Source organism: Plecotus auritus (assembly GCF_963455305.1).
Source record: "Plecotus auritus genome assembly, chromosome: 1".
Lineage (NCBI taxonomy): Eukaryota > Metazoa > Chordata > Mammalia > Chiroptera > Vespertilionidae > Plecotus > Plecotus auritus.
In genome coordinates, this window is record NC_137770.1 from 46,629,624 (window position 1) to 46,649,789 (window position 20,166).

Sequence of the window (20,166 nt, forward strand, 5' to 3'; positions counted from 1 at the left end):
GACTGTCTTGATTCCATTGTATGCTCTTGCCTCCTTTGTCAAATATTAATTGAGCATAATGTCTTGGGTCAATTTCTGGGTTCTCTGTTTGGTTCCATTGGTCTATGTCTGTTCTTGAGCCAGTACCAGGCAGTTTTGAGAACAGTGGCTTTATAATATAGCTTGATATCTGATATTGTGATCCCTCCAACTGTGTTCTTTCTCAGGATTGTTGTGGCTATCCAGGGTCTTTTTATTATTATTATTATTCCATATGAGTTTTTGGAGAGTTTGTTCTAGGTCTGTGAAATATTCCATTGGTATCTTAATGGGGATTGCATTGAATCTATAGATTGCTTTGGGTAGTATGGACATTTTAATGATGATTCTACCAATCCATGAACATGGTATATTCTTCCATTTGTTTATATCTCCCTCTCTTTTTTCAACGTCCTGTAGTTTTCCAAGTACAGGTCTTTTACCTCCTAAGTTTATTCCTAGGTATCTTAATTTTTTTGTTGTAATGGTAAATGAGATTTTTAAAAAATTTCTCTTTCTGTAAGTTAATTATTGGTGTATAAAAAAGCCATAGATTTCTTGGTGTTAATTTTGTATCCTGGTACATTGCCAAATTCATTTATTAAGCCTAATAGTTTTTTGATGGAGTCTTTGGGGTTTTCCATGTACAATATCATGTCATCTGTGAATAATGACAATTTTACTTCTTTTGCAATTTGGATGCCTTTTATTTCTGCTTCTTGTCTGATCGCTATGGCTAGCACTTCCAGTACTATGTTGAGGAGTGGTGAAAGTGGGCATCCCTGTCTTGTTGCTATTCTTAGGGAAAGTGGTTTTAGTTTTTGCCCATTGAGTATGATGTTGGCTGTAGGTTTGTCATATATGGACTTTATCATGTTGAGATATGCTCCCTCTATGCCCCCTTTGCTGTGAGTTTTTATCAAAAAATGGGTGTTGGATTTTGTCAAATGCTTTTTCTGCATCTATTGATATGATCATGCGATTTTTGTCTTTCAATTTGTTTATGTGATTTATCACATTTATTGATTTGTGAATATCGTATCAGCCTTGCATTCCTGGAATAAATCCCACTTGATCATGGTGTTATGATCTTTTTAATATACTTCTGGATGCGATTTGCTAATATTTTGTTGAGGATTTTAGCATCTATGTTTATCAGGGATATTGGCCTGTAATTCTCTTTGTAGTATCTTTATATGGTTTTGGAATTAGGATAATGATGGCTTCATAAAGAGTTTGGAAGTGTTCCTTCCTCTTGGAATTTTCTGAAATAGTTTGAGGAGTATATGTGTTAGTTCTTTGAATGTTTGGTAAAACAACTCTGTGAAGCTGTCTGGACCTGGGCTTTTATTTGGTGGGAGTTTTGTGTGTGTGTTTTTTTTATTACTGATTCTATTTCATTTAGGTTTTTTTATTCTTGCTGACTCAGTTTTGAGAAATTGGTGTTTTTTTTTCTAGGAATTTGTCTATTTCATCCATATTGTCCAGCTTGTTGGCATATAGTTGTTCATAGTATTTTCTTATAATCCTTTGTATTTCTGTGGTGTCAGTGGTTACTTCTCCACTTTCATTTCTGATTTTATTTGGGTCCTCTCTTTGTTTCTTGATGGGTCTGGTTAATGGTTTATCAATCTTGTTTATCCTTTCAAAGAACCAGCTCCTGGTTTGATTTTTTGTATTTTTTTTTAAGTCTCTATGTTATTTATTTCTGCTCTAATCTTTATTTCCTTCTACTTACTCTGGGCTTTTATTGTTGTTCTCTTTCTAGTTCTTTAAATTGTAGGGTTAAATAGTTTATTACTGATTTTTCTTTTTCTTTTTCTTTTTTTGAGGTATGCCTGTAGTGCTATAAACTTCCCTCTCAGGACTGCTTTTACTGTGTCCCAGAGATTTTGGGTTGTTGTGTGTTCATTTTCATTTATTTCCAGGAAGTGTTTTATTTCTTTCTCGATCTTGTTGGTAACCCATTCATTGTTTAATAACATGCTATTTAGCCTCCATGTATATGGATGTTTCTGGGTGTTTTTATTTTAGTTGACTTCTAGTTTCATTCCACTGTGATCTGAAAAGATGCTTGATATGATTTCAATCTTCTTGAACTTGTAGAGACTTGTTTTGTGTCCTAACATGTGGTCTATCTTTGTGAATGATCCATGTGCACTTGAGAAGAATGTATATTATGCTGCTTTGGGGTGAAATGTTCTATAAATGTCAATTAAATCCATTTGATCCAGTGGGTCCTTTAGAGTCTCTGTTTCTTTGCTAAGTTTTTGTCTGGAAGATCTATTCAGTCAAGTCAGAGGGGTGTTAAAGTTCCCTACTATGATTGTATTGTTATTGATCTCTCTGTTTAAGTCCTCTAGTTTTTTTTTTTTTTATATTTAGGTGCTCCTATATTGGGTGAATATATGTTTACCAGGGTTATATCCTCTTGTTGGATCAATCCCTTTAGTATTATGTAGTGACCTTTGTTGTCTCTTGTGATGGCTTTCATTTTAAAGTCTATTTTGTTGGACATGAGTATTGCTACTCCAGCTAACATAATGTTGAATGCAAGTGGTTAAGCAAGCATCCTTATTTTATTCCTTACCTCAGAATAAATGCTTTCACTATTTCATCACTAAATGTGATGCTTGCTGTGGGTTTTTTGGGAGGAGGCAGAGATGGGAATATAGAATTCCATATCAGATGAAGGAAGGTCTGTTCTACTAACAGATTGCTAAAGGCATTTAATAAAATCATGAACAGGTAAATTTTATCAAATACTTCTATTTGATAAAACCTATTGAGATAATGTTATTCTTTCTGTTTTTTTTGTTAATTTGGTTAGTTACATTGACTGAGCTCTGAATGTTAAGCCAAAATTGTACTCCTATAGTAAATGAAACTTGCTCATGACATCTACCTATGTCTGTCTGTCTGTCTGCCTGTCTATCTATATATTTTTAATCTATTTTTAGATTTGTTAATCTGTATTCACAAGTGAAATGGTCTTGAAGTTTTCCTTTCTTATAATGAATGTCCTTACCAGGTGTTGATATTAAGGTTATGCAAATACCAAAACAGGCTGGGAAATATTTTTTCTTTTTATTATCTTAAAGTGTTTTAGTAATATTTATGTTATTTCTTCTGAAAATTCTTGGAAGAATTTATCTGTGAAGCCATCTGGGCCTAGAAACTTTTTCATGGCAAAGTTCCAAATTACAGATTCAATTTCATTAATATGAAACTATACAGATTTTTACATTCAATTTGTCTAAATTTTTAATCTATCAACATAAAGTAATTTTAAAATCTTATCTTTTTTAAATGACTACAGGATCTAAGGTGTCATTTTTTCATTCCTGAAATTAGAAATTTATGCCTTTTCCCTTTTTTGTTCATCAGTTCTCCAGGGAGTTTACTACTTTTTTTAAAAAATATATTTTTTTATTGATTTTAAAGAGGAAGGAAGAGGGAGAGAGAGATAGAAACATCAATGATGAGAAAGAATCATTGATTGGCTGTCTTCTGCATGCCCCTTACTGGGGATTGAGACCACAACCCGGCATGTGACCTTAACCAGAATCGAACTTGAGACCCTTCAGTTCACAGGCTGGTGCTCTATCCACTGAGCCAAACCAGCTAGGGCGGGTTTATTACTTTTATTAAAATTAATGATTTTGTTGAATCTCTCTTTGTTTATACTTCAATTAATTTTGGCTCTAACTTTTATTTTCTGTCTTCTACATTTTTTGTAGAAGAATGCTTCTTACAGGGCTTATGGTCCCCCCCCCCCTTATAACTGTAATATAGAAAAAAATTGATAATTCCTCTTAGTTATGTAACAGTTCATCCTACTGAATGCTGTGCTTTTAAAGCTTCTTCTGACACACTCTAGTATCTGCTGTATAATAAGATAATATTTAAGATTAGAGACTGATGCTATAGGGCTTTCCTAATACTGATGTTCTCTCTCCAAAGTATCCTTTTATTTAAATATGGGTCATCTCCAGCGATTAACTGGATGCCCTTACTATAAAACATACAAATTAGTCTAGTCAGGATAATCAAGGCCTGAGGCAATAACAAATATTCCCACACTCTTAGTGACTTAGCGAACAAATTTATTTCTTGCCCACACGTGGTCCACTGCCTCAAATTCAAATTGCATTTAAACAATTAATCACTGATTTAGTTAGGCAATAATTTTGTTTCTACTGACATCTACTCAAGATTATATTACTTGGCAGGTTTACACTGGCTGAAAACATGAAATCTACATTAAAAGTCCTGATTTAGAAATATGCATGTCCTTATAATGTTCCCATACAGCCATGTTGGAACTCATTTTAGTATGAACTTTCCTGGTTGGCCATTCAGCATTACTCTGAAGACTCCATTACTCCTATGCTGTTTTGCAATAAACACTATGGACAAAGTAAAAATGCTAAATTTAAAAAGTAATTGACTAGCTATATTATTACCTCAGATATTCCTATCTTCTGCATTTGTACGTTTTTGTGAGACAGGCAGGGTTTACGCAGACCAGAAAGTTTATGAGAGTTTTATAAAAATAGTTCATTTGCATTGTCTATTTTTCTTAATAGACAGAATTCTATCTAGTTTAATACTTCCAACAACAGCAGTGTTTGGAACTTTGCCTAAATCATGTTTCTTTCTCATGAAATAGTTCTAAATTGTTAATAATTTGGAACAAAAATGATATTTGTTTCAAAGATCTAATTCTTATCTAACTCACCTAAACATGAGCAGTTTAGTGACTGCCATGATCATGATAGTCTAATAACTGTAACTAATAGAATTGAAATAGGTGTGTGTGTCTGTTCGCACACATGCATACACTTTCCCACTTAGGAGGGTTAGTTTTGATGAATTTAGGGCCTTAGTCCAACAAAAATCTGAAATTTCACACACATAACATTAGGAAGCTACATAGAATAGCGATTAAGGATGTACTATTCTAACTGTTCCTTCTGGGTTTGATTCCTGGCTCTATCACTTATTAAGCTCTGTGTCTTTAAGACATTTACTTAACTTGTTTACAACTGTTTCTTCATAAAACCATGGGCTTCAAGAACAACTTTTATTCTAGAAGCCCGGTGCATGAAAATTCATGCACTGGAGGGCGGGTCCCTCTGCCCGGCCTGCCCCCTCTCACAGTCTGGGAGCCCTCAGGGATGGGAGGCGACCTGGCGATCAGGGGAAGGCAATGCCCCCATCACACCTCTGCTGCTGCCACTGCTGGCAGTGCAAGCCTCGGCTGGCCCTGGTTACCTGAGCCTCGGGTGGCCCTGAGGGGCTGGGCAGCCGCCATCAGAGGATTGCCTGCGCCTCGGGCCAGCCCTGGGCGGCTGGGCAACCATCATCCGAGGCTTGCCTCTGCCTCGGGCTGGTCCCAGCTGCCATCCAAGGCTTGCCTGTGTCTCAGGCCGGCCCTGGGTGGCAGGGGACTGGGGGACTCTGGAGGCAGATGCCCCAGCGGGGCTGAGGGGACTGGGCACCACCATCTTGTGGCTGTGGCCGTGGGTGAACCTGAGGTGGTGGTGGTGGTGGTGGTGGGGGGGGGCGGGCCGCGCAGCAATGAAGGATCAGAAAAGACAGACAAGAGAATACAGCTGGGGCTGGGTGAATCTATAGTGCCTGGATAAGGACACAGAGAGACTCAGCCTGCAAGCCGAAGCTTTATTTTATAGTCAGAGCACACAAAGCAAAACAAGGGAAGTGGTCAACATGTTTACAATGTTCTTGTGAGTTTCACTTGTTTTGGCAGCACTTGCTGCACCTCCCACAGCCCATTAGCTACCTAGGAAGGAACTAGGGAGGACTATAAAGTTAAGCTTAGTTATACTAAAAGGGCTCTGCCCTCCAAGCTGGGACTTGTTTGTTGCCCTGCCACAGGTCAGTCGAGGCTTGACCCTATAGCCACTCCCTACATAAAGTGTTTAGATCAATGCTAGGAACACAGAAAGTACTAAATAAATGTTAGTAAGCAGCATCACCACATTTTTAAAAAGTGAGAGAATCTTTAATAATTAAAAATGTAAGTTGAAAATTTAAACATATTTCACAGTAAGTTGTATATACTTTCAACCTAATGTCTATCCAAGTTTCAAAAACTTTACTACTCTATAAAACAATATTACTCCTTATATATGATGACCCAATCAATACATGTTTATTGAACACCTACTAGGCATTGGGATATAAAAACAAGAGGTATAACATCGGCCCCTCCAAACTTTATAATCATGCCCTGGCTGGGTAGCTCAGTTAGTTAGAGCATCGTCCCCATATGCCAAAGTTGTGAGTTCAATCCCTGGTCAGGGCACATACCAGAAGCAACCAATGAATAAGTGGATCAACAAAATCGATGTTTCTCTCCCTTTCTCCCTCTCTCTAAAATCAATAAATAAGACATTTTTTAAATGCGTTATAATAATTCTTAAAAATTATTTAGAATTAAAACCATATATAATTAATGTTGATCTTGATAAAGTACATTTTGTCTATAACATCAAGGAATTCCATGAGAGCTGATACAAGGATGCCTAATATATTGCAGGCATTTCCAGAACCCGATGCTGCATTATGCCAAGTCTAGAGAGTACCAAATAATCTAACCCTTTCCTACCTCCCTCCTGCAAAAAAAAAAAGGGGGGGGGAGCTTTAAAAATATTCAGCTAATATTGTAGTCTTTTATTCCTTTTGGCAGGAATCATACTTTTCTACAGGTACTGTATTAGTGTAGGTATACTAGTATGTAGTACTATAAGCACTTAAATTCACCAACATAGTTGTACTGGGCTGCCCATTCCTAAAACAAACAAACCCCAAAATCCCTATTTATTGGCTAAGAACTAGAGAAGAAAAGTAGAACTATACTTTTTATGTTAGGTTTAGTATTGACACTATTTCTGGCATAAGAATCATAGAGCTGAGAATAATCTTAGAAATCAGTCCAATTACTTTACAAACAAAAAAATTAAAATCTAGAGAAATGTAATGACTTGTACAAAGTCACACAACTAGTATTGACTGCACTAACATTAGACCTCAACTCTAATAATTTCTAAGGCTGTGCTTTCCATTTCAACTTACTGCCTTTATTGATCTACCTGCAACACAAAAATAAATAAATAAGAAAATAAAGAGTCAGGTAAAGCTTTGAAATACTGAATTCTGGACTTTTTCCTTACCAAATGCCAACTAATGCTTAGCACTATTTAAACAAAAAGTCTATGGTTTGCCCAGCTGGTGTGGCTCAGTGGTTGAGCATCAAACCATGAATCAAAAGGTCCCTGTTTGGATTCCTGGTCAGGGGACATGCCCTGTTTCAGGCTTGATCCCCAGCAAGAGGCATGCAGGAGGCAGCCAATCGATGATTCTCTCTCATCATTGATGTTTCTATCACTTCTCTCCTTCTCCCTTCCTCTCTCTCTAAAATCAATAAAAACATATAAAAAAAGTCTATGGTTTGACTGCTTATATACTGAAATAATTTCCCATGCACTTATTTATTTATTGGTTAATCCTCACCTGAGGACATTTTTTTCATTGATTTTGAGAGAAAGTGGAAGGGAGGGAGAGAGAGACACATCCCTTGGTTGCCTCCTGCATGGGCCCCGACTGGGGCCTGGGGACAAACCAGCAACCCAGGTACTTTCCCCCTTGAACAGGAATCGAATTGGACACCCTTTGGTGTGAGGGCTAATGCTCTAACCATTGAGTAAGACTGGCCAGGACCAATTTAATCATATTTAAAATACTTTTTATAGTCATTTGAGAATTTTAATATGCTAGAAATAAATACTAAATAACTAACAACTGGCCTATAGATAAATTAAGTGTATAATAAGCACTAATGTAACGAAAATGTTAAGAAAAACTCTTACAACCAACAATTCTACATGTAGTCATTAATTGTGACAGTATAACATTACTACAGAATAAAATACCATTAAGATAAAGAAGGTTTAATCACTGTGCAAATGGAATTTATTGATCTACCATAAAATGAGTTTATTGACAAAACAGTTTAAAGTGTTATTTACAGTTATACAAGAGTTTGTTTTGCAAATGTTATACTAAGTATCATTTCTACAGTTTAATTAGGCTATTAAAAAGTTACTGCAAATGTGTTACATTTTTTAGATATTTTTACTGCTAACAGCAATGCAGATGTGTATTATTTCTGAAAATAGATTTTTATTTTCAAGAAAGCTATTAGTTATTAATATCATTAGAGAATCCTTCCTGAAATATCAATTGGAGACTCATATAATTAGCATTAATGAATAGTACTACACTGGCTGTTCCCTGATATAAAATAGATTTTTTTCAAAAGTGACACTCCTTAAGGGTGAAGAAAGCACTACATAAAGTTGAAGATAATCTCAGCCTTATGTAATTATTATTTTCCCTCCCAGGGCTTAAAAATTTAGAGGTTTTCTAATAATTTTCACTACTTTTCTAATCTTAGGAGAAACAGTGCAGTAAAACAGATAAATGTGTGGACTTTTAGGTAAGAGAACAGGTTCAAATCCTGACTTGGCCAATACTGGTTGTGTTATCTTGGAAAAATTTTCTTAACTCATAAAATGTAAGTAATCGTGCATACCATGTAGGCTAATTGTGAGGATTAAGTTAAATAACATGCAAAACAAAGTACCCAACTTGGAGTTAACCAAAAACAGTTGCTCAAAAGAAGTTACACTTCATCCTTCCTTAATTCTTTATTTCAGAAATGTTTGTTTCAACGATGTCAGGTAAAACTGATACTGTCAACTGTCATACAAACACAACTGCTTGTAGCTGCCACTTTATTAGTCTCAGGCTCTAAAGAATACTCAATGAAGTTACAAACTTTATCTTCCGAGTCTTCTATAAATAAGGAAGTAGGCAACCATCAAGACCTTAACATACAAAACCCCACACTTTACTTTTTTATCCCTACTATTCAGGAAAGGGAAAACGAAATGAAATATATAAATATATGCTTCTCCCTGCCCTTTCACAAGGCTAGGAAAACACTGTCTTATTTATATTTATCTACAAAAAGAGTCTGAGAAGGTAGGGCACTATTAAGTTATGCTATGTACAGTGACCAGAGCAGTCACTATAGAAAGGTTTGCACCTTTCAATTTAAAACTTGCTGGCTTAAATTCAAAGATTGTCATCATCATAACTACAACAAACCTGGGTTTAGCCGCTACAAATATCAGGGACATAATCACACTTATCAAATAGGATGTTTAAAGAGATATGCTCATGCTGAAGCACACAAGAAAGTCATCTTTCCATTTGTAATGATTTTTAATGCTAACATTTTTAGAATCTGAATATGTAAATAAAATACTGTTTTGGCGTTTTCCTACTGAAATAGTAGATAATGCTAGAATCTATATCAAGGGTATCAATCATAACTACCCAAGTGATGTAACAGGAATTGCTATCCTTTAAGGCATATCATATTTTTCCAATTTAAGCATATATTTTATGTAATATATTAAGTTCTCAAAAGGACTTTATAAAGCAAACAGAATAATCTATTTAAATAACATGGTATCCATGCACATATTCTAATAGATTTAACACAAGTCTTTACCAAACAGAAATCCTATCTAATAAAGAGGGAATATGCAAACTGACCGTCATGCCTCCACAAAGATGGTGGTGCCCACAATCAATGAGGGAATATGCTAATTGACCGCTACCCCTCAAAGATGGCAGTGTCCAGTCCCCTCAGCCCCGCTGGGGCAGCAGGTGTGCGGCACGGCCGGGCCCGCCCCCAGGCAGGTCCAGCTGCTCCGCGTGCCTGCCTCCCGAGTCCCCCAGTCCTCAGTCCCCAGCCACCCAGGGCTGGCCCGAGGCACAGGCAAGCCTCGGATGGCGGCTGCTCAGCCACCCGGGGCTGGCCCAAGGTGCAGGCAAGTCTCAGATGGCGGCTGCCCAGCCGCCCGGGGCCGCCCGAGGCTCAGGTAACCAGGACAGGCCGAGGCTTATGCTACTGGCAGTGGCAGCAGCAGAGGTGTGATGGGGGCATTGCCTTCCCCTGATCGCCAGGTCGCCTCCCATCCCTGAGGGCTCCCAGACTGTGAGAGGGGGCAGGCCGGGCTGAGGGACCCCCCCTCCAGTGCATGAATTTTCATGCACCAGGCCTCTAGTAGTAAATAAAAAGCTCAAATAGGGTAAAAATCACTTATTAAAACTTTGTTTTTATTCCATTCTGATAAAAGCTAAATATGTTAAGAATTCCATTAGTTATTGAATTATAGGTTTTTTTTGCAGTAGTCTTTGAAATTCAAGAAAGTAGGTAATGAGTATTCCACACATTTTAATTAATTCAACTCAATGAAGCAATATATTAAAGTGTTTTTAATCTGTCAGTCCATTTATGTATGTATGTATCCATTTATTTATTAAATATGTTATTTATTTATTATTTTAGAGAGAGTGGAAGAGAGAGGGATAAAAACATCGATGAGAGAAACATCATCTACTGGATGCCTCCTGCACACATCTACTGGGAATTGAGCCTGCAACCTGGACATGTGGCCTGATCAGGAATTAAACTGGTGACCTCTTAGTTCCTGGGTCGACGCTGACGCACACCAATGGGGCTTTGTAAGTCAATTTAAATGTTTATGTAAAGAGGCCAAGTTTAAAACCATTAATTTGTAATACCTTTCACTAAAATTAACTGATTAATCTTAAGGACATTCCAAAGGTTGCATGTGTTGACAGATACCTGAATAAAATATCTGGTTTTCTTTGTTCATTTGATAGCTAAAGGAGAAAAGATCTTACTTAAGACCCTAAAATTTCTTTTCCTAAAGTGACATTTGTCAATCCAAAGCCAACCTTTAGCACTAAAAGAATTTATTTCATTTTACCTTCTCTTGAATGTCTTTTCAGTCCAAGATGTAACTTATGAATAGATTCTTATAAAGAAATCCTGTTTTGGACAGCAATGAAATTATCATTCAAATACTCAGCTATATAAAAAACTATACATTCATTCCAAGGCAATAAGCATAGAAAACCAAAACTCATATATGGAAAAGTGTATTTTTATTATAAAATATAGCCAAACATTCAGAGATGATGGCAACTAGTTCAATCAAAAATATATTGGGGGAAAAAAACCAACCCCTCTATCCACGCGGTTTATCACATAAGGAGAAAATTAAGAGATATAAAAGGGGCCAGCTGCCCCTTCACAAACAGATGGATGGCATATCCATACCATTAGTCATTGGGAAAATTAAAACAAGATACCACTATACATATAGCAGAACAGCTATAATACAAAACAAATTGACAAGTACTGAAGGCCATGCAGAGCAACAGAACTCTCATACTCTGGTGGTAGGAATGCAAAATTTATAGCCCCTAGGAAAAAAGTTTGGCAGTTTCTTCTAAATTAAATATACAGTTACACTAAGGTACATAATCCCACTCCCAGGTATTTACCCAAATGAAATAAAAGCAAAGACAAAGAAAAACACACACACACACAAGTACAAAACACCTTTATATAAATGTTTGTTGTAGGTTATTCATAACTGCCCAAAGCTGGAAAGAATCCAGATGTCCCTCAACAGGCAAATAGATACACAAACTGTGGTAATACAATGGAATGCTAATCAGCAATAAAAAAAGACAAACTAATGATTTATGCAACAGATGGATGAATTAAATGCATTTTATCAAGTAAAAGAGGCCAGTGATTGCATTTATATGAAATTCTGGAAAAGGCTAACTAAAGGACATGGAAAATACATCAGTGGTTGGTAGCATTTGGGGTAGGAAGAGGGGCTGACCACAAAGGGGCAACACAAGGGAATTTAGAGGATGATGGAACTGTTGTTGGTAAATACATGACTATGCATTTCTCAAAACCAATACAACTGTGCAACATAAAGACTGATTTTACAGGATACAAATTAAACCAAACCAAACAAACCAGGGTGTCGAGGAAACCAAAGATGGAATCCAAACTATGACATATGAATCTAACTGTATTACAAATGAATGACACAGCAGACTGAAGGAGATATGAAAAAAAAAAAAAAAAAAAGGCATGACTTAAGTAACTTAAGAGCATTTTGGCTGGATACTGTGAGAGTAAAGAGAAAAAAGAACTGTACATAAACACTGTATTGTGTTTGGTAAATTTGTTTCTCACAGGAGTATGGGTAGCAATTCTAAATGTACTATATATATATAGCAAATATGTAAATGTGTTACAAATAAGCAAAAGAGGAATGCTAGAATAATCCCTATGGGTGCTAGATTGGATTTGTAGTTATCAGTATAAACTAATCTATTTTCTGTATATACAGATAGATAGTACATATAGAAATAACCATAAGTGTGTATATGTGTGTGTGTGTGTGTGTGTGTGTGTGTGTGTATATATATATATATATATATATATATATATATATATATATATATGGTGGGGTAAAAGGTTTACAGTTGTGAGTACAAGAAACTGTTTATTCTTGTATTGTTATTTATTAATTAATAGAGGTCCCTCGGCCTGGCCTGTGGGGATTGGGTCAAAACCGGCTCTCCGACATCCCCCAAGGCAGTGGTCGGCAAACTGCGGCTCCCGAGCCGCGGTTTGCTGCTCTGTTGACTAATAAGTTTGCCTACCACTGCCCCAAGGGGTCCCGGATTGTGAGAGGGCGCAGGCCAGGCCGAGGGACCCCACCGGTGCATGATCGGGACCGAGGAGGGGCCACGGGAGGGCTCTAGGGCGTGTCCGGCCCATCTCACCAGTCCCCATTGGGGCCAACCTGGGCTGTCTCGCCCAGTCCCAATCGGGGCGATTGGGGCCGGCCAGCTGGGGAGGGACTGTGGGAGGTTGGCTGGCCAGGGAGGAGCCATGGGAGGGCTCCAGGGCATGTCCAGCCCATCTCGCCCAGTCCTGATTGGCCGGACCCCAGCAACAAGCTATCTACTAGCCTGCCCCCTGGTGGTCAATGTGCATCATAGTGACTGGTCAAATGGTCGAACTGTAGGACACTTAGCATATTATGCTTTTATTATATAGGTATGTATTATTTTCTATTCAAACATATGGGTTAGTACATAGGCATACATTTCCTACCTCTGACATCTGAAAGGCCTAGAAGCAGTAACATTTCAGTAGCAATGAGCACATCTAGTACCCAGAAGCTGGTTTCTAAATACTGTTTTCCAATAAGATGGACCTGGGCACCTTGGAGAAGTGGGTAATTCCAGGCCTGGGGCAGGGAAAATACAACATGAGCCTGGAACATTTTGTAGAACCATAAAATAAGAAATAACTTAAAACAACAACAACAACAATACGTACAAAAGATGTTGAAAGGACACAGAAGCAACCTTCAAAGGGCTCATAGTGGCCAAAGCTCGAACAATTTGAATAACAAAATAAATAACAATAGCACTGATTCTATACAAAGAATAAAATATCCATGAGTTTGCATAGATATAAATAAATGATTAAATAAAATAAATGTGGGGAGAAACAACTCTTTCTTACAGATGAATTATAATTAATACATGTAGAAGGAAGAAATGAAATAGAAAATCATCATTAGAATATCAGAGTAATAACTGCTATAGGCAGAACCCACAAGTTAATGCTAAAATTAGTGGCCAAAATTTTAAGGAGAAACAGTACTATTTGTGTAACCTCAAAATACACCCCCCCCCCCAAATATTTATTAAGAGAAAACAGTAACTTTACAGTGGAGAAATCTGGCAGACATCACCAAAATCAAGTGATCAAGGTTAATAACATCACCAGTAATGAGTCATATTGACATCATGCAACCCCTGATATCATGCGCTGAGAAGGACACATCACCCCTCTGGCATTCTTTCAAAAAATCTGTAAGTTCAATCTAACTATGAGAAAACATCAGAGAAAACCAAATTGAATGACATTCTACAAATCAGCAATCTTTGAAAAAGTGAAGGTAATGAAATATAAGGAAAGATGAGGATGACATTCTACAAATCAGCAGTCTTTGAAAAAGTGAAGGTAATGAAATATAAGGAAAGATGAGGAACTGTCAGATTAGAGGCGATGAAGAAAACAGGACAATAAATATAATGTGGGATCCTGGAAAAAGGACATTAGTGGAAAAATTGGTGAAATCCTAATAAAGTCTGTACTTTAGTAGTCACTGTTGATCCTTAAGTTCTGATCAATGTACCAAGGTTATATAAGACTAGAGGCCGGGTGCACGAAATTCATGCATGGGGGGGTTGTCCCTCAGCCCAGCCTTCACCCTCTCCAATCTGAGACCCCTCGAGGGATGTCCGACTACCCGTTTAGGCCCGATCCTATCACAAGCCAGGACTGCTGGCTCCCAACTGCTCGCCTGCCTTCCTTCCTGATTGCCACTAAATGCTTCTGCCTGCCAGCCTGATCACCCCATAACCACTCCCCTGCCAGCCTGATTGCCCCTAACTGCCCTCCCCTGCAGGCCTGGTCACCCCTAACTGCCCTCCCCTGCAGGCCTGGTCACCCCTAACTGCCCTCCCCTGCAGGCCTGGTCACCCCTAACTGCCCTCCCCTGCAGGCTTGATCATCCCCAACTGCCCTCCCTTGCAGGCCTGGTCCCTCCCAACTGCCCTCCCCTGCTGGCCTGATCACCCATAACTGCCCTCCCTTGCAGGCCTGGTCCCTCCCAACTGCCCTCCCCTGCTGGTCATCTTGTGGTGGCCATCTTGTGTCCACATGGGGGCAGCCATCCTGTGTGTTGGAGTGATGCTCAATTTGCATATTACTCTTTTATTAGATAGGATGTTAACATTAGGGGAAGCTGCGTGAAGACTACACAAAAGCTCTGTACTATCTTTAGAACTTAAATATATATCTAAAATTACTGCAAAATAAATATTTTTAAAAAGGAAGCTTTAAAAAATAGCATTTATTCCTCTCTTTCAAATAACCTTTCTTGATAGCAAATTCTGCAAATAAAATTGTTTTTATTCTAAAAAACATTATTTTAGTAGAAAATGAAATGACTATGTACAAGGAAAAGCTTTAAAAAATACATTACCTCAAGTTTTTTTTTTTAATATAGTTTATTGATTTTAGAGAGGAAGGGAGAGGGAGAGAGAGATAGAAACATCAATGATGAGAGAGAATCATTGATTGGCTGCCTCTTGTGCACCCCCTACTGGGAATCGAGCCCACAACCCAGGCATGTGCCCTTGGCCGGAATCGAACCTGGGACCCTTCAGTCCGCAGGCTGACGCTCTATCCATTGAGCCAAACCAGCTACGGCAAGTTTTGTTTTGTTTTTTTAAAGAAAACCCCATAGTGTTCAATCAAGTTAAGATGTTTTTTTACATTATTTCCTGTGAGGATAAACCTTAGAGGTTCATTTCCAAACTAGTTTCTTTATTGACCTAAGTCTGTACAATGGCATTGGTCAGGATTACAAAATTAAAAAGTTGGCTGCTATAGACCGTTTTGTGTCACCTCAAAAATTCATGTTAAAATCCTAACTCCCATTGTGATGGTATTTGAAGGTGGGTCTTAGGGAGGTGATTAAGGCCTCTCCTTTATAAATGGGATTAATGCCCTTATAAAAGTGGCCCCAGAGAGCTCCCTCACCTCTTCCACTATGTGAAGGCACATTGAAAAGACAGTCATCTATGAACCAAAAAGCAGGTCTTGGATTGCAAGAGGGCGCAGGCTGGGCTGAGGGACCACCTTTCCCCCCCCCCACCCCCCCCCCGGTGCACAAATGTCATGCACCGGGCCTCTAGTATAAATATAAAATGCATGATGGTATAAAACAATGCAAAGATATTCTTACAGATAAATTACCTTTCCCGCTTTTAAAAAGGAAATTTTAAAAAGTTTTAAATTCGCTTTTTAGGAAAGCAAAGATACATCACAGAAGTCTGTTAGCAATCTAAATTATGCATGACATAATAGAAGGTGTTTTTCAAATCAAATAGTTCTTAAGAGATGAAAATTTCAGAAACTTATTTTATTTTTTTAAAATTACTTATAAACTAGCAAAAAATGTCTTTTAAAGATTTTGGTTTCCAAAACAAATTCAAAACAAGAGAAATATCTTTATCATGACTTTCATTTGATATTATATTTCATTTGATATTGCTTAGAAATTCTAATTTATTTATCATGTTTTAAAAATACAGTTTTTTTCTTCAGCCAAGAGATTCCTAAGAAGCTTAGCAAATATCTTATAGACTCATCTAGGCTCAAATTTTAATCTCTTCTATATTTTTTAAGCACTCATAATTTTAAAAATCACAAACAGGTATAAGTGATTCAATATAAACCTCAGAGGTAAATAAATTTTCAACTTTACCCATTAAACATAGTTTTATATCAGAACATTTTCATTTAAAACTTCATACACTCTTAACCACTATGTTACTAGGACAGATATTAAAAACACATAATCATTATTCTCAAAATATTACTAATTCTGTTTAAATTTATCAAGAAAGACAAGCTATAAATACATTGGTATGAAATTTTTTTTAGAGAGAAACAAGTGTGACCTTTATCATATAAACTTTTAGTTTTGAAAATCTAGGCAAAATAAAGACTTCTACTTAGAAATAACACTTGGCATTTAGCTGCTCACAGCATTGTCTTATTTGTAAAATAAATTATCTCAGAAAATTAATACCTTTTTTTAGGAAATAATTCCAGATCCTTTACTTTTCACCTTTTTTCTCCATTCTCTCAAAGCTTAACCTCCTGTGGCAGAGGTAGGGGTAGGAGCACACCCACTCAAATGCATATTCAAATCATCAATTCGTTTTCATACCTGACAACACTTACTGACAACTAAAAATTGGTTAGCTATCACTTCACATATTATAATTATACAGCACAGTAAGAAAACCTGATTTAATCACCTAGGCCAAGGGTCAGCAAAATTTTCTTAATGAGCCAGATTTCAGGCTTGCAGGTCACAGAGACACTGTTCCAACTAATAAACTCTGCCACTGTAGTGATAAGTCAGCCATAGACAACATGTAATTAACGGGTAGATTATGTTCCAATAAACCTTTATTTACCAAAACAGGTGACTGGTCTGTAGGCCATAGCTTACCAACTACTGCACTAGGCAAACAGATCTGATTATCAATATACAACACCTCCAGTAAATATTATAATCATATATTCCCCTCATATCTGCAAATTGCTACATGGAACATTAGCTATTCAAATCTTAAAAGAACCATGAAAATATTTTCTTATGTCAGAATCTCTGGTAGATTGAAAAGTATTAATAAAGCACACATTAAAATATAAGTTTGAGCCTGGCTGGTGTGGCTAAGTGGTTGAGTGTCAACCCAGGAACCAAGAGGTCACCATTTCAATTTCTGGTCAGGGCACATGCCCAGGTTGCAGGCTCGATCCCCAGTAGTGGGGGTGTAAGAGGCAGTCTGTCAGTTAAGTTTCTCTCTGAGCAATGTTTCTATTTGTCTATCCCTTTCCCTTCCTCTCTCTCTAAAATTCAATGAAAACATATTTAAAATATACATATATACTGAAAATGTACAGTAAGGGTGTGATTAAATCTTATTAAACAATCTTACCTTAATTAAATGAAAGAATCTAAACTCTAGTACATGTCTGGTTTCAAACTCAAAATATTTTTTGATCGAAACTTCAGTTTCTTGTGAAATTCCTGGAGAAACAAAATTGAAAACCTTTGTTAACCAATGCTGGATAAAATGGGGTAATCATATTCCAACCTGTCTCTCTGAGTGAATGTAGCTACAAGATCTGGATAGAATATATGGAGCCCCTATTTGAGGACTCTGAAAAGTAAACAGTAGCAAGCAGATTGGGTAAAAAGACCAGAATTTGAAGTATCACTGAAAGAGCATTTTGTTTCCCACTGGCTTCTTCCAGCCTGAACTTAATACAACTCCACCCAGAAGTATGCATTAGCATAGAGAAAGCTTCAGAAGTTTTTTGGTGCTCGCTCTGGGAAAGGGGGACCTCCTCACACAAAAATGTGTGGGAATCCCTCCCCTTTTTTCTCCATTCTCTCAAGCTTAGTCTCCGGTGACAGCTGTGGCAATAGAAGCCATCGGGACCCTAAGACTCTGATGGAGGGGAACACCTTCCTCTCTGACCCGAGTAGCTGTGGGCCCAAGAGGATGTGCTGAATCCCTATTGCTTTTTCTCTCTCCCTCTGTCCTCCTGCCTCTTGGCCCTAGATAAGGGCACAGTTGAAGATAATGCACATCGAAGAGGGATAAATAAAGCCCTATCTTTCTGGTCAGAGAATGGAAAAGGGGGAGTTGCAGCAAATCAGAAAGCACTGGGAGATCCCAGAGAAGGAGGAGCTTGGGAAAGCAACATTTCAAAATTGTTTATGAACCGCTGGGCTTACCCTCAAGCAGCACATGTGTGGATTTGACCCAAATAACATAGACTTTGAGACTTGAACTATGAGACAGACCACTACCAAGTTCCAGATTGGCCAATGGATGGTGCACATGCGGGACAGTGCAAACAGCATGGCAAAGTCCTTGAAAATTGAACTGATGTTGTAACCACTACCCACAAGAACATACAGCCTGAACCTAACTAGGCTGATAGCATACTAAACAAATACATCAACATTATGCATGATATTTAAACAAGACCCAAAATTTCATAACATAAGAGTCAAAATGCCCAGGATATAATCCAAAATTACTTGACATAAGAAGAACCAGGAAAATCTCAACTTGCATGGGAAAAGATGTCCACACCAAGAAAGAACAGATACTGAAATTATCTGAGGAAGATATAAAGGAATATAAAAGCAACTATTTAGAATGTTTTACCAAGTAAGAGCAAACATTCTTTACACATGTGGAAAAATAAAAAGACTCAGAAAAAAAAAAAAAGAAGATATAAAGAACCAAATGCAAATCTTAGAATTAGAAAAATATCAATAATGAGGGCATGCGACAGGGGGTAGGGGAGGCTGGGGAAGGTCAATGGGGGAAAACAAAGGAGATATATGTACTACTATATGGAATACTTTAAACAATAAAAAAAATTAAAAGAAAAATATCAATAACCAAAATTAAAAGCTCACTAGATGAGCTCAATAGAATGGAAACTACAAAAGAAAAATTCAGTGAACTTAATATAGATGAATAGAAATTATCTAAGGTGAACACTAGAGAAAAAAAGACTGGGAAAAAAAAGGGGAGTGCCTTAAATTCAACATTTGTGACACTAGAATCCCAGCAAGAGAGAACAAAGCATTCAGTGTAATAAAAATATCTTAAGAAAATATTTTCCAAATGTGTTGAAGGACATAAAATAATCTGTAAGATTTAAGACACTCAGCAAACCCTCAACCAGAATAAATACAAAGGAATCCATGGCCAGACATACACTAATTAAACTTTAGAAAACTGAAGACAAAAAATATCATGAAATGAAGATGAAGATGAAATAAAGACATTCTTAGATGAAGAAAAACAAGAGAATATGTTGACATCAGAACTGCTTTAAAAGAATTACTAAAGGAAGTTTTTCCAACAGATTGTAAATGATATCATAAGGAAACTTTTGATACACCGGGAATAAAGAGTGAGTGGCATAATTGCTAATTATCTGAGTAAATATAGTATACTACTATTATTTTTATCTTCTTGAGGTCTTTAAAATAAGTTTGATAGTTGAAAGCAAAATGTATAATGTTGTCTGATGGGGCTTCCAACATATCTATATATATAAAAGCCTAAGCAACTGTCCGACCAGTAGTTATGATGCGCAATGACGACCAGGGGGGCAGATGCTCCGACTGCTGGCTATGACATGCACTGACCACCAGGGGGCAGACACTCAATGCAGGAGTTGCCGAGCTGTGGTGACTTGGCACCTGTGGTGACTTGGCACCTGTGGTTCTTGGGTGATGCACCTGGAACCAGAGAGGAGGGAGCCCGATTCTGGGGTGTGTCACCCGAGAACTGCCCTCTCACAACCTGGGACCCCTCGGGGGATGTCGGAGAGCCGGTTTCTGCCCGATCCCCAGAGGCCAGGCCTAGGGACCTCACTGGTGCATGAATCTGTGTATCGAGCCTCTGGTATTCTATAATATGTATGTAATACAACATAAAATGTAACTACCA

The 20,166-nt window shown here is 37.6% G+C and overlaps 1 protein-coding gene across 2 annotated transcripts in view; it reads right to left on the minus strand.

Annotated features, from left to right (window-relative positions):
- The window catches only part of GLCE (glucuronic acid epimerase), a 107,491-nt gene that overhangs the window by 44,097 nt on the left and 43,228 nt on the right, over positions 1 to 20,166 (minus strand). For both annotated transcript variants that reach the window (XM_080675334.1, XM_080675335.1), the window contains one exon: positions 17,620 to 17,711. The gene's annotated coding sequence lies outside the window, so the exon portion shown is untranslated. The remainder of the gene's footprint in view (positions 1 to 17,619; positions 17,712 to 20,166) is intronic.